This window comes from Squalius cephalus (assembly GCF_949319135.1).
Source record: "Squalius cephalus genome assembly, chromosome: 9".
Classification (NCBI taxonomy): domain Eukaryota; kingdom Metazoa; phylum Chordata; class Actinopteri; order Cypriniformes; family Leuciscidae; genus Squalius; species Squalius cephalus.
In genome coordinates, this window is record NC_137130.1 from 39,501,178 (window position 1) to 39,516,633 (window position 15,456).

Here is a 15,456-nt window from a genome sequence, read left to right on the forward strand (position 1 = left end):
AAATAAAAAACAAGCTGGGCAATGTGCCAAACGTAGCAAGGTATTTCTGTTTATTTATTGAAAATAAATAAATATTATTGCTCTTGATTTGCAGCACAGTTAGCTATAGCCTAGTATCGCCTCATGCTCATATCCCGGCGAACTGCTATTGTAATGAACAGACTAGAGTTCTACAACTGTGCTAGATTTAAGGGCACGGGAACGAGAAGCGGTGTAGAGCTAAAGCACACTGAAGCTCAAGCGGATGCCGTGGTAACGAACAATGTCCGCTATAGTGAAAACATCTGCATCTTTATTGTATTGTAGGCTATTACAAACGAGAGCTAAAAACCTAACAAAAAAAAGCTTTTTTTCAATATTTTCGCTTGGTAGTATTTTTATTAATAAGGTCAATACAAACAGGTAGGGCAATGTGCCAAATCATACCCAGGCCACCGGGATTTCACTTTTCCCGGCTGCTCCCGATGGCCGGTCCGAGACTGCCTTATAATTTAGTACACGTAGACTATTAGCCTAATAATACAAGTTATGGCACTTCGGGTGAAAAATGTTGTCCTGCGTTCCGTCTTTTAAACTTCTCCTCAAACGTGCATGAAGTGTAAATAAAGCAGTTACATCAATGAAATGATAGTAAAGTTAGTCCACGGCCACACCCCCGTGCTAATGGTACCGCCCACGGCACAAATTACAAGATGAAAAATGGAAAAATAGAAAATTGGTTAGATTTCATTTATTCAAATGTTTGTTTCTGAAGTCACAATTTAGCAAAAGTAAAATTGAAAAAAGGGGAGAAAAAGGCAATATCCATTGATAATGTACTGGAAAAACAAGAAAAAAGAATGTCTGGTTTCAATTTTTCATTTTTGCATTTGCATTGTATGGTCTGAAAACTGAATTGTGAAGCGTTACACGGACCCAAACACTACTTTAAAGGTCCCTTTGCATGGATTATTTTATTATTTTAGAATGTGTCCTGGGGTGCCCTTATGATGTTAGTATGTTTTTTAGATCAAAAGTTGTTATAATTTAGAAATAAAAGGCATTTTTCCTAGCCTGATTTTAGCCTCTGATTTGAACACTCTGTTTGAAGGGGCGTGTCTGCTGTGAGACTTCAATGTAAACGCCCACTGTTGTGATTGGCTGCTGTGAGACTTCAGTGTAAACGGCCACTGCTGTGATTGGCTGTGATACTTCAGTGTAAACGCCCACTGCTGTGATTGGCTGCTGTGAGACTTCAATGTAAACGCCCACTGTTGTGATTGGCTGCTGTGAGACTTCAGTGTAAACGGCCACTGCTGTGATTGGCTGCTGTGAGACTTCAGTGTAAACGGCCACTGCTGTGATTGGCTGCTGTGAGACTTCAGTGTAAACGGCCACTGCTGTGATTGGCTGTGATACTTCAGTGTAAACGCCCACTGCTGTGATTGGCTGCTGTGAGACTTCAATGTAAACGCCCACTGCTGTGATTGGCTGCTGTGAGACTTCAGTGTAAACGCCCACTGCTGTGATTGGCTGCTGTGAGACTTCAGTGTAAACGGCCACTGCTGTGATTGGCTGCTGTGAGACTTCAATGTAAACGGCCACTGCTGTGATTGGCTGCTGTGAGACTTCAATGTAAACGGCCACTGCTGTGATTGGCTGCTGTGAGACTTCAATGTAAACGCCCACTGTTGTGATTGGCTGCTGTGAGACTTCAGTGTAAACGGCCACTGCTGTGATTGGCTGCTGTGAGACTTCAGTGTAAACACCCACTGCTGTGATTGGCTGCTGTGAGACTTCAGTGTAAACGCCCACTGCTGTGATTGGCTGTGAGACTTCAGTGTAAACGCCCACTGCTGTGATTGGCTGACATGCTTGCTTATGAAATATTTAGCATTACATGTGGAACTCTCTCGAAAACCTTTACTATTACAGCTATTATACGTTTTTACTATTACAGCTATCGGGATTAACGAATCGTGAGAAGTTTTTTAAGTATTTAGATATATTCCCATCACATAAAAGGTTGCAGTGATGAGCATTGAGCAGATGACAGCCTGTTGATCACATGAATGACGATCTTATCACTGCAACGCAGTTTCTGCACTCTCACTAATGCTCATAGTTTAAGTAAGACTATTTTCATCCTACTAAGAGAAACGACGTGAAGTTGATATTTTAGTCACTGGCTTGATTTACTGATGCATAAACAGTATTGAACGACTTTGAGAGAAAAATTATCTGTCTGAACTTGAACAATTACACATCAGAAATTCACATAACCCACTGGTTCTTCAGAGGCTCGGATGAAGGAACTAAAAAAATACTTTTATGTTGATTTGTACATCCAAACACTGAGTAACTGCCATGCTTCGCTCGTTTGCAAGCCATGATGTCTCTCGAGGAAAAACCAATATCGCGCTCACACAGCTCATTTTCTCATGGGCGGGCCAAATTCTCTTTGCGGGCAAAGCAGAGAAAGGGGAGGTGACCTTTCCCCTAGATTCGCCCGTCTGAGGTTTACACCCATCAGAACATCTAGCCACTGGGGGACCATAGGCGGGCTAGGGAAACTCATATTAAGGTTAAAAAACCTCATAAAGTGACATTTTCATGCAATGGGACCTTTAATAAAACAAATGTAATCCAGGGCAAACAATGGACAACTCAGGACAGGAACAATAAACAGCAACTAGCAACAACGATCGACAAACAACAACTGAAGAACAGAGGTTTAAATACACAGGCAAACAAGCTAAACAAGATAACAAGGGGGTGGGGCTAATTAGAAACTACTAATTAGAAAAACTACAAAGGACTACAAAACATGGCACAGAACAGGAAATAACAAAAGTAATCGCCATTAAACAAGAACAAGAAGAACAAGAAGAAGAAGAAGAAATAACAAAAGTCCACACAAGACAGGAATCATGAAAGGCAAGTTCCTTTGACAACCAGGAATCCACTATTGGAAATGTCTGCTTTGGTGATGCCAGATCGATTTCTAGGATACAATGTTATGGCATTTGGGCTACGAAATGCAGCGGCCACATTTTAAAGGTTGGTTTGAATGTTTTTTTTTCGCAGAGCATCTTTACTAGAAACCGTGTTAAACACAAATGGGTCGGACAGGGTCAAGTGTGTGCCAACTAATAGACACAGCTGCAAGCATTTCTTGGCATGGCTGGTTATTATAGGATTTTTCTGTTGCCACTTCTTTACTTAGTCCTGCAGGGTCATATGAATGGTCACTTGCTTTTGACCACATTAAAGCCCTGTAATGCAGTGCTTCGGTGTTGTCTGCCCCAAATTCCTCATCCCATTCAAGCTGGAAGTAGATGCTAGCAATGTAGGAGCAAGAGCTGTTCTTTTGCAGGAAGGGACAGATGGGATTGATCTCCCTGTTTGATATTTTTTGAAAGTTGGAAAAACATCAGTGTGACCATTTTACAAACATAACACCCTCAAAGCAAGAGACTGCGATCGCCCCTGTCCACAGGTAAGATATTTAACAATCATTATGCTTTGTCACCACTGCCTAAATGTTCTAACATTATAACTAACCTGCTCAGAAGTAGGGGTGGGACGATACAGGTACCTCACGATTCAATTCTGTGGCGATATGTGGTCCACGATATGATAATATCACGATTCGCGATATCTACGATATTCAATATATTGGAAGAAATTTCATCAACGATATATCACGATATATGTGACTGAAAAGAAAAAGAAGGAATAAGGAAATAAGGAAATTTTATGCATTTATTAATGCCAACATTTCCAACATTGTGCAAAGAAATATGCATTTGCATAATAACTCACTGCCTCCTGGTCTTAAATGTAAACACTGTACATCTAGACAGATAAAAGTGCATGAACATTACAAAACAACATGAACATTAACACGTGTAAACCATATTACTGAAACGTCAGTAGCGAACGAGGTGCATTTGCAGATTCGTAGTGTTGCTGTAATATTTCATCTTGCAAAGCAGTTCTTGCAGATTGCATAGTCTTTATCCAGTGCCTTTCCGTCGACTGTCTCGTAAAACCCTTTAGAGTGGAAACTAGCGGGTGGGTCTTTGATTAGTTTTTAGCGCAATTTTCCACCGGACAAAATTGCGATTGTTAACTCATGATTTCTGTTCTGTCTGTGCGCACCAATCTTGCACTTCTATCTACTCCTCAACCAGACCACCTAGAGACTTCGGGTTTTCGGCAGTATGTTAAGGAAGGTCTAATCTCGGGAACGCACAAAAAAAATCCAGGAAAAGATTTACTATCTCTTAGTGTTGTGATTCCATGACGTGAGAAAATTGCGCTAAAACACTCACTGAGTTTTTATTACTTGTTTATTGTTTTCCGCCATTCTTCTCGCTTCTCTTTTTTTCTGCAATTCTCTGTTGTTGTTAGTTAACTTGTGTTCTTCACCGGCCGCTGTTTGCGCCACTTTACCCCTATTTACTCGAACAGCGCCCCCCCCAAACAGAATGGTAGATATTGGGTAGTGACAGTGACACTGACAACGGGTAAATTAATCATTTTGTGTTGTAATAAAATATCGATATTGGGCGTTAGTGTAACGATTATTTATTGCGACAGAGAGCACAACAATATATTGCAATATCGATTTTTTTTCCCACCCCTACTCAGAAGACATCGCTTACAGGTATTTATCTTTTGCTGTTATGTCTTTTCTTTTAAGAGGGGGTGAGTTTTGACACTGTTAGTGAAATTTGTGATGAAGTGATAACCTGTAACCAAGGGTTTAATGCCTCAACCACTAGAGGCCAAATCATCCACACTTCCGCTTTAAACACTGATATAAGATTTTGAGCATATAACATTTTTTATATCAAGTCATTTATTTAAAAGCAATCATTCCTATTTGACTTCTCACACACATCTACACACATCTGTGGCTATATCTCAGTATTTCAAATGGTACACTTATTTGTGTTTTTATTTGTTTCTGTGTAGCCTTTTTTGCTTACCATTTCTTTTGTATGCTTTTATGTATCTTTATGTATATGTATATGTATATGTATATGTATTGCCTGATTCAGGTCTCTATAGTGAATGGTGATTGATGTAGAATTGAAGAACGTGAGGACTGGATCGTGCTTCGTATCTCCAAGCTACCTTTGCTGAAAGAGCTTTCCATCATGTTAAAGATCTGATCTCTTCAGCTGTTCAGGAATAATTGGCCATAATGACTGTGGTTCCCGGGGACAAAACACCAGACTATACTGTCACTGAGCTTTGAGCTAAAGCAGATGTCGGAACTGAATGAATGATGAAAGACGTCTCTCGCTCACACAGCAGGAGAAAGCACTGTGTGTCACATCACATACACAATCACTGCTGTGAAAGATCCAGGACCAGCAACACGACACACTCAAACCCGTGAGCCGCACGTTCAACTTGAAAGGCGACCATTACCTTTGATGTGTTCAAAAGCAATTTACAATGAACATAAAAGGGTACATAAGCACCATAAAAATCTCATTAATGTTATATATATTTATAAGGAAAAAGGTTGACTTATGTCCACTATAAATTAGACCAGAGGTTCCTACATTGATAATTCCTGTTTATTATTGTAAAGCTGCTTTAAAAATATATATATTGTATAAAGCGCTATAAAAATAAAGGTGACTTGACTTGAAGTGAATCAATGGATTTAAAAATGCATCCCTCACAATTCCACACAGTGAAATAAATGACCTAAATTATTATTGCACTTATAGCATTGATCAGGAATATTAGGCTTGCATTTATTTAACGTCACAGGGTGAAATGTACTGTAACAAACTTTCAGTCTATATCCACCTTTTCCCTGACGAACGTTTTAGATTAAGGGTGGCACTTCCGGTTTGGGGAATTTCCACACAAAAAGACTGAAACAAATCGTTTCAGATCATAAAGTTGTGCTACAAATAACCATTATCCAAATATCAAAAGCGCTTTTGCTTTCCATTTCTATTCCTCATGATTATATTATTTTTTTTCATTTGTATTCTGCTGTTACATATGAAAAAAAAAGACATGACATATACTGCACATTTGTCTTCTGCTCTCCCGATTTAAATTTATGATATATGCCATGAATAATTAATTGTAATGCACAAAAAATCTCTTGTTTTTCCCCCTAAATCCTTACACCTCTTTCCGGGTTTTTCACACGGATGCTTTAAAATGTACTTCTCTCCCCTTTTAACTTCTAATCTGTGTTTACTGGAATGCTTTTAAAGCGGATGAATACAATATTTACTGTCAAAATGACAGAAATATCATCACTCAATCTTCCCGTTAATGAACATTTTTGATTCGGCAATGTATGTTACATAATACAGACTTATTACTACAGTGACATTTAACACATCAGTAATATTTGTGTGGAAAAATCAAGCTTTTGGGGTTATTCATTGTCTGTTGTAGTCATTTATTAATGCTTTTGCAGTTTTAAATCATGAGGCGTAGGGAAATGGTGGATAGATCTAGGCTTATATAGACTATTAGTTGACCAAATGTAACTCTGATGTGTGTTAATACTCAGGAGGTGGCGCCCTCATGTGGCATGGTGGAACATGTCCTTATTATACAATTACATTGCATTAATCTCATTCGAGTATTAATGATTTGTGTGGTAAACCCCATGCAATGAAATATCCTCCAATATAAATCTCTCTCCATTATATTGTATAATTGGGTAACCCCACCTTTGCTGAAACAATTTCGAAACCATAATGCGTAATTCTAAAAACTCTAAAAATACTGAGTTTAATCATGATTTTATGATAAAAAACAGATACAGATAGGACATTTGCTTTGTTTTCTTTGTGTAAACTATAGGAGCCCTAAAGTTTGGAGTCATACTTAAAAAAAAAAAAAGAGTTTTACCATTTCAGAGCTACTGATAAACGCATTTATAAATTAAATAAAATAGAAATAAAATAAAAAATTGTTGTCCTTACAGGACCCTGGAACATCTGATGAAAAAGCTGAACTCTTTTTTTGGACACAAACAATGCCAAGACACATGTTATAGATATAGAGAATATTAAAGAGAGCCATGAATGTGCCGTTATTCTGAGTCTTGATGCAGAAAAGGCATTTTACAGTGTCAATTGGGCCTTTCTGTACCAGGTGCTAGAAAGATTTGGATTTAACGAAAATTCAGTACAGTGTATTAGAACAATTTATTCATAACCAACAGTCAGAATCAAAGTTAATGGTCATTTATCAGCCACTTTCAATCTAAGTAGGGGTACAAGATAGGGCTGCTGTCTGAGCCCCACTCTTTTTGCTCTTTATATTGAACCCTTGGCCCAAACAGTAAGGCAAAGTGAGGAATTGGGTGGGATAAGAACTGGAAATGACCATCATGTAATTGGGTTGTTTGCTGATGATGTCATTATTTATCTTAAGGAGCCTGAAACTGATCTCCCATTACATATGAACCTACTGGAAGATTATGGGAAACTATCTGGATATAAATTAAATGTCTCAAAACTCAGGTTCTATCATTTAATTATTCCCCATCACAACTAATTAGACAAAAATATAACCTAAAATGGGATGCAAAGCACATCAAGTACCTGGGGGTATTTCTAACAAAAGAATATTCAGAACTCTATTGTAATAATTATAATATTATTAATAAGGACATCCAAAGAGACATTGAGAGATGGACGACTCTACCTATGGAATTCAGCTCGCGAATAGAGGTCGTGAAAATGAATGTTGTCCAGAGATTATTGTATCTTTTCAAAGCTTTACCAGTGTTGTAAACTTTTTCAGCAAAACCAGGAGACGTTTGGGATCACGTTCAAGAAGTAATTCTTTATTGAGGACGTTGCTGCAGGTCTTCCAAACAGTCTGACTAACTTACTTTACATGGTTTCTTTATAGGCCTTTCAGTGGGCTGTCCTTAAAAACACCTGTGAATTCAAGTTCTTCTATGGCGAGCAGAGTGGCGCAGCGGAAGCGTGCTGGGCCCATAACCCAGAGGTCGATGGATCGAAACCATCCTCTGCTAAACCTTTTTTACTTAAATACATGCTCTTCTCCTACTTGAAGAAAAGTTGCCTCAACTCTATGCTAAAAAATTCTGTATCTTTCACCTGATCTAATTTATGACAGGAGCACTTCAAATGTGCCTAAACGCATGTCCTTTTGAAAAGTTGTGGGTATGGCAGTTTTGTTATCAGGAGCAGAGTGGCGCAGCGGAAGCGTGCTGGGCCCATAACCCAGAGGTCGATGGATCGAAACCATCCTCTGCTAAGACTGCTTCACTTATAAACATGCTCTGTTCTTACTTGAAGAAAAGCTCACACATGTTCCCTTCATGTGTGCCTAAACACAAGTCCTTTTGAAAACACCTGTGAATTGGAGTTCTTCTACGGCGAGCAGAGTGGCGCAGCGGAAGCGTGCCGGGCCCATAACCCAGAGGTCGATGGATCGAAACCATCCTCTGCTAAACCTTTTTTACTTAAATACATGCTCTTCTCCTACTTGTAGAAAAGTTGCCTCAACTCTATGCTAAAAAACTCTGTATCTTTCACCTGATCTAATTTATGACAGGAGCACTTCAAATGTGCCTAAACGCATGTCCTTTTGAAAAGTTGTGGGTATGGCAGCTTTGTTATCAGGAGCAGAGTGGCGCAGCGGAAGCGTGCTGGGCCCATAACCCAGAGGTCGATGGATCGAAACCATCCTCTGCTAAGACTGCTCCACTTATAAACATGCTCTGTTCTTACTTGAAGAAAAGCTCACACATGTGCTCTTCGTGTGTGCCTAAACACAAGTCCTTTTGAAAACACCTGTGAATTGGAGTTCTTCTACGGCGAGCAGAGTGGCGCAGCGGAAGCGTGCTGGGCCCATAACCCAGAGGTCGATGGATCAAAACCATCCTCTGTTAAACCTTTTTTACTTAAATACATGCTCTTCTCCTACTTGATGAAAACTTGCCTCAACTCTATACTAAAACACTCTGTATCTTTCACCTGATCTAATTTATGACAGGAGCACTTCAAATGTGCCTAAACGCATGTCCTTTTGAAAAGTTGTGGGTATGGCAGTTCTGTTATAAATAAAAAAAAATTAAAAAAAAGATGGCGCTGGTGAGGTCGGCTGCCGTCACGACTGCTCCGACCACCTTTTCTTTGTTTTGTTTTTAAGTTAGTTTTTAGCGTTTTAAATCAGTCAAATTACCACCATTGAGTACATTAGTTATGATAGAGACACTCTTGTTTCTATTGGTGTACAATGTACTCACAATTCAACGTTTTTAACTCTGGATCCGAGCTGGCCGAGTGAGATCCTGAGGGAGAAAAATGGACGCGACGCGAAGCGGCGGCCACGAGGGAAACGAGCCGGCGCCAGGAACAGGCTGAGAGCCCGTGCACACCGCACACCTCTGCCCAGTATCCTGCTCGCCAACGTCCAGTCACTGGAGAACAAACTCGATGACCTCAGGGCCAGGATAAAGTTCCAGAGAGACATTCGGGACTGCAATCTCCTCTGCTTCACCGAGACATGGCTGAATCCAGCGGTGCCGGACCACGCCATCCAGCCGGCCGAGTTCTTCTCGGTTCACCTCATGGACAGGACGCGGGACTCGGGGAAGTCAAGGGGAGGCGGCGTGTGCTTAATGGTGAACAGCAGCTGGTGCAACAGCGCGAGCGTTGTTCCTCTCACACGCTCCTGCACACCAAATCTGGAGCTACTGTCCATCATGTGTCGCCCTTTTTACCTTCCTCGGGAGTTTACATCGGTCATAATCAGCGCCGTTTATATTCCACCACAAGCGGACACGGACACTGCCTTATGTGAGCTGCATGAGGCACTCACACAAGATCAGACACAACACCGGGACGCTGCGCTTATTGTGGCGGGGGACTTTAATAGTGCCAACCTCAAACGCGCAGCGCCGAACTTTTATCAGCACATTACCTGCCCCTCCAGGGGCGAAAGGATACTGGACCACTGTTACACTACGGTCAAGGACGGCTACAAGGCACATTCTCGCCCCCCGTTTGGTAAATCCGACCACGCCGCCATCTTCCTCATGCCAAAATACAAACAAAGGCTGAAACAGGAAGTTCCGGTTCAGAGGGAGGTCGCGTGCTGGACGGACCAATCGGTGGCCGCGTTACAGGACGCACTTGATGACGCAGACTGGGACATGTTCAGGAACAGCTCCAATGATGACGTCAGCGTGTTTATGGAAGCGGTTGTGGGATTCATTGGGAAACTAGCGGAAGATACCGTGGAGAAAAAGACTATCAGAACGTTTCCCAACCAGAAGCCGTGGGTGGATAAAACCATCCGCGACGCTCTGAGATCTCGCACCGCTGCCTACAACACGGGACTTGCGTCGGGGGACATGGAACTGTACAAGGCTGCGTCATACAATGTGCGGAAGCCGGTGAAAGAGGCGAAGCAGCGCTACGGGAGAAAACTAGAGTCACAACTTCAACAGAGTGACTCTAGGAGCCTGTGGCAGGGACTACGGACAATAACGGATTATAAAGCAAAAAAAAAACGGTATGACGAACGCGGACGCGACTCTGCCAGATGAGCTGAACACTTTCTATGCTCGTTTCGAGGCTGCAGCTAAAGACGCTAGCGATGCTAATGCAAGCGGCGCTAATGGCTGCAGACAGGAAAACACTGCCAGCACCGGAGGCGTGTTCGTCATCACCGAGCATGACGTGAGGAGAGCCTTCAGGAAAGTGAACACCAAGAAAGCAGCAGGACCAGACGGCATCTCAGGCCGTATTCTCAGAGCCTGCGCAGACCAGATAGCACCTGTGTTCACTGAGATATTCAACATCTCTTTATCTCAGTCGGTGATCCCCACATGCTTCAAAGAGTCCATCATTGTTCCCGTTCCAAAGAAACCTTATCCTGCTTCCCTCAACGATTATCGCCCTGTAGCCCTCACTTCAGTGGTGATGAAGTGCTTTGAACGCCTGGTCAGAGACTTCATCATTTCTTCATTACCTGACACACTGGACCCACTACAGTACGCTTACCGTTCAAACCGCTCTACGGATGATGCAATCTCTCATCTCCTTCATACATCTCTTACTCACCTGGACACTCGGAGAGGGAATTATGTGAAAATGCTCTTCATCGACTATAGTTCTGCATTTAATACCATAATTCCCTCCACACTCACCACCAAGCTGGAGCACCTGGGACTTAGCTCATCAATGTGTCAGTGGATCTCCAATTTTCTGACTGGCAGACCACAGGCAGTAAGGATGGGCGGACATGTCTCAGCCTCACTCACTCTCAGCACTGGAGCTCCCCAGGGGTGTGTTCTGAGCCCCCTGCTGTACTCTCTGTACACCTACGACTGTGTGGCCACTACCAACTCCACCACCGTCATTAAGTTTGCTGACGACACTGTCGTGGTGGGCCTGATCACGAACAACGATGAGTCGGCCTACCTAGAGGAGATTGGAAATCTGGAGAATTGGTGCCAGAGGAACAATCTCCTCCTGAACGTCAGCAAGACAAAGGAGCTGATAGTGGACTTTTGTACAAAGCAGGAGAGGAACTACCAGACCCCCGTCATCAACAGGAGCCCAGTGGAGAGAGTGGACAGCTTTCGATACCTCGGTGTATATATCACGCAGGACCTATCATGGTCCTGTCACATCAAAACCGTGGTGAAAAAGGCCCGGCAGCGTCTATGGCCGCGAATTTTATGGCCGCGAATTTGAAATTTGTTATCAGGAGCAGAGTGGCGCAGCGGAAGCGTGCTGGGCCCATAACCCAGAGGTCGATGGATCGAAACCATCCTCTGCTAAGACTGCTTCACTTATAAACATGCTCTGTTCTTACTTGAAGAAAAGCTCACACATGTGCTCTTCATGTGTGCCTAAACACAAGTCCTTTTAAAAACACCTGTGAATTGGAGTTCTTCTATGGCGAGCAGAGTGGCGCAGCGGAAGCGTGCTGGGCCCATAACCCAGAGGTCGATGGATCGAAACCATCCTCTGCTAAACCTTTTTTACTTAAATACATGCTCTTCTCCTACTTGAAGAAAAGTTGCCTCAACTCTATGCTAAAAAACTCTGTATCTTTCACCTGATCTAATTTATGACAGGAGAACTTCAAATGTGCCTAAACGCATGTCCTTTTGAAAAGTTGTGGGTATGGCAGTTTTGTTATCAGGAGCAGAGTGGCGCAGCGGAAGCGTGCTGGGCCCATAACCCAGAGGTCGATGGATCGAAGCCATCCTCTGCTAAGACTGCTTCACTTAAGTACGTGCTCTGTTCCTACTTGGAGAAAAGTTGCCTTAGCTGTGTGCTAAAACCCTCTGTAGTTTTCACATGTTCTAATAGATGACAAAAGAACCCTTCAAGTGTGCCTAAACGCATGTCCTTTTGAAAACAGTAGGGTATGGCAATTTTGTTATCAGGAGCAGAGTGGCGCAGCGGAAGCGTGCAGGGCCCATAACCCAGAGGTTAATGGATCGAAACCATCCTCTGCTAAGACTGCTTCACTTATAAACATGCTCTGTTCTTACTTGAAGAAAAGCTCACACATGCGCTCTTCATGTGTGCCTAAACACAAGTCCTTTTAAAGGTGCTAAACTTACACACAGACTTAGGGCTGACCACTACATCTAATCATCAAAAGACAATAGAGGCAATTACCCCCAACTGAGATAATGGTATAAACAACAAATGGTCACGAGACCTAAGACTATGTAACATTCACACACAGTTCAACTCTTAGTTGGAAGATCAAAGACTAACCAAACTCCTGACTATTACAATGTTTAGACAGCTGACTTACAGCGGACTTCTGATCAGTAAATTGATGCCATCATGTTCACCTTGAATGCCCATTACAGTGTAGTTCATCTTAGTTTTTCATGTGATGTTATGTAAGGAAGTAGGATCCGCAGATCTAAAACATATTCTTAAATTTGAATACTTCACCAGTAACGATCCCTAAGATTCAGTTCAGGGCTTGGGACATGATGATTTCAAGATTTATTTGGGAGGGGAAAAAACCTCGAATAAGATACACAACGCTACAGCTAGCAAAAGACAAAGGTGGACTAGCCCTACCAAATCTACTGGAATATTTTTACGCTGCACAAATTAGACCATGTTTATGCCTATGTAACCCTAGCTACATATCGAAATGGAAGGATATAGAGCTCGCAAACCAGAGTGTACCTTTTAGGTGATAAAGAAAAAATGTTGGCATCAAAAAAGAATCTAGATCAAATATCAGTCACTACACTTGAGAAATGGTTTAAACTAGTTGAGCAGTATAACCTAAAAAATAAGATAAAATTGTTACGATGTTTGGCATTTGATAACATTTTTAAACCAGGGCTCCTCGATGTAGGATTTAGGAGAAGGGTAACTAAATGTTTGACTGCTTTGTGCACCTTTGTTACACATGGAAAATGTAAAAGTTTTTCTGAATTAAAAGAAAATTATGATTTTGAAAAAAAATGATTTTTATCGGTATCTACAAATAAGGGATTACTTTGAAAAGGAGTCTAAAAAAATGGATAGTACGGGGCTGAATACACTGGTAGAGTTGACTCCTATACAAAGAATAATCCCAGAATAATCTCTTCTCTCTATCGGGCTATGATGGAGAATAGAAAAAACACATCTAGTTATATTAAGCAGAAATGGGAAAGAGAATTAGGGGAAGAAATTCCAAATGAAGAATGGTATTTTGCTTGCAAGACACAACATACGATTACCTATTCACAGAGATGGAAAGAGTTTGCATGGAAAAATTTAGTGCGTTATTTCATTACCTCCAAAATTAAAAGTAAACAATTATCTACATCACAATTATGCAGGAGGATATGTGGGCATACTGATGTTGATCATTTTCATGTATTCTGGAGTTGCCCAAAAATATTACCTTTCTGGAACATGGTTTTGATGGAGATCCAAAAGATTTTAGGTTATAAAATATCAAGAAATTTCAATACATTGTAACTGGGAAACACTACACATTCAGTGTTGAAAGGAGATATATATCTTGTTAATATACTGAGTGTAGCATGTAAGAAGAGTATTACAAGGCATTGGTATAAGACGGACACCCCCTTGCTTGGAGAATGGATAAAAAATTGTTAAAGAAATATATAATATGGAAGAAATGACTTTTATTTTGAGACTTAAAAGGGACTTATTTCTAAAATACTGGAAGAAATCGATTGAGTACTGCAATGTAAACAATCAATGATTATATGTAAAACTATGCTTGCCCCTGAACAGAATGCATACCCCCTGTTCTATTGATTGCTTCTATTTTCTTTTCTTTCTTTTTTTTTATTTTCCTCCCCCCTGTCTTTCTTATTGTTGAAAGCTTGAAAAATCTTCAATAAAAATACAGAAAAAAAAGTACATTTTCCCCGTAACCGAATAAGCGTTCAACGGGAGCAGTAGAAGGCAATGTGGTGTTATACTTCATGAAGAGCTGCTTGACCAAGAGATAAGAATTAAGAGATTTCATGTTTTTTCAGGATCATCAAGGAATCTCTGAACCTCTTCCTCCACTTCCCGCACTTTCTGCCTTTTTCGAATGCTTCATGGCTGATGGCATCAAAGCGTTTGTCAAGTGCTTCGAGGACTGCATGATGTTAGCTGTGTAAGACATGTGGACGTTTGTCAGAAAGTTTTGATTTGAGGATTGTTTGATTGTTGGGATAAGAAGGTAGTATATTTTCTCCCCCTGTAGTAGATCAGTGGAATGGGAAAGAGGTTGTAACACATCCACATACTCTCTCAGAAAAGTCACCTCAGTTTGGTAACGCCAAGTTTTCCACAGATGTCAGTCAGCTGATCCTCTCGGAGACCAGTCAGTTTGGAAATGGCTTCATACTGTGATTTCCATCTAGTAACACATGGAACAGTAACTCTCATGAAGAAGACCTTCTCTCCAGAGTGTAATAAACATTATATTTTAGTTAACATGATTTCTGACTAGTCTTACCTGCAAATGCTTCTTTAGGTTGGATGTTGAGCCCTTTGATAAAGAAAGAGTTTTTGTTGCTGTTGTTTGCATTTTCTTTTATTGAAAACAAAATATTAGCGAAATTTCCATGAACTGAAAGTGTCTTTCCCCGTGGGCAGTCTCGTTTCAACTAGCATTAGTGATTGGATCTGCGTCTGATAGACAGCTGTTATTTGCGCATGCGCCAGCGGGTGGCGCACGTGAGTCACGACTGGCAACAGAACCAGGAACTACTGTATAATCTAGCAGCGCTTAATATACTGTTATTATGCCAAAACACTGATTTATTTATTTTTAAATGAAACCATTGTAATCTTGATAGTATTCCCTATTTTTACTATTACTATTCCCTATTAAACATTACTATGTTTTTTATGTAACTGTAACAAATTACAGTTACTGGATTTGTGTATCCTGATCCTACAATGCTGTCGTCAAAAAGGCAAGGCAAGTTTT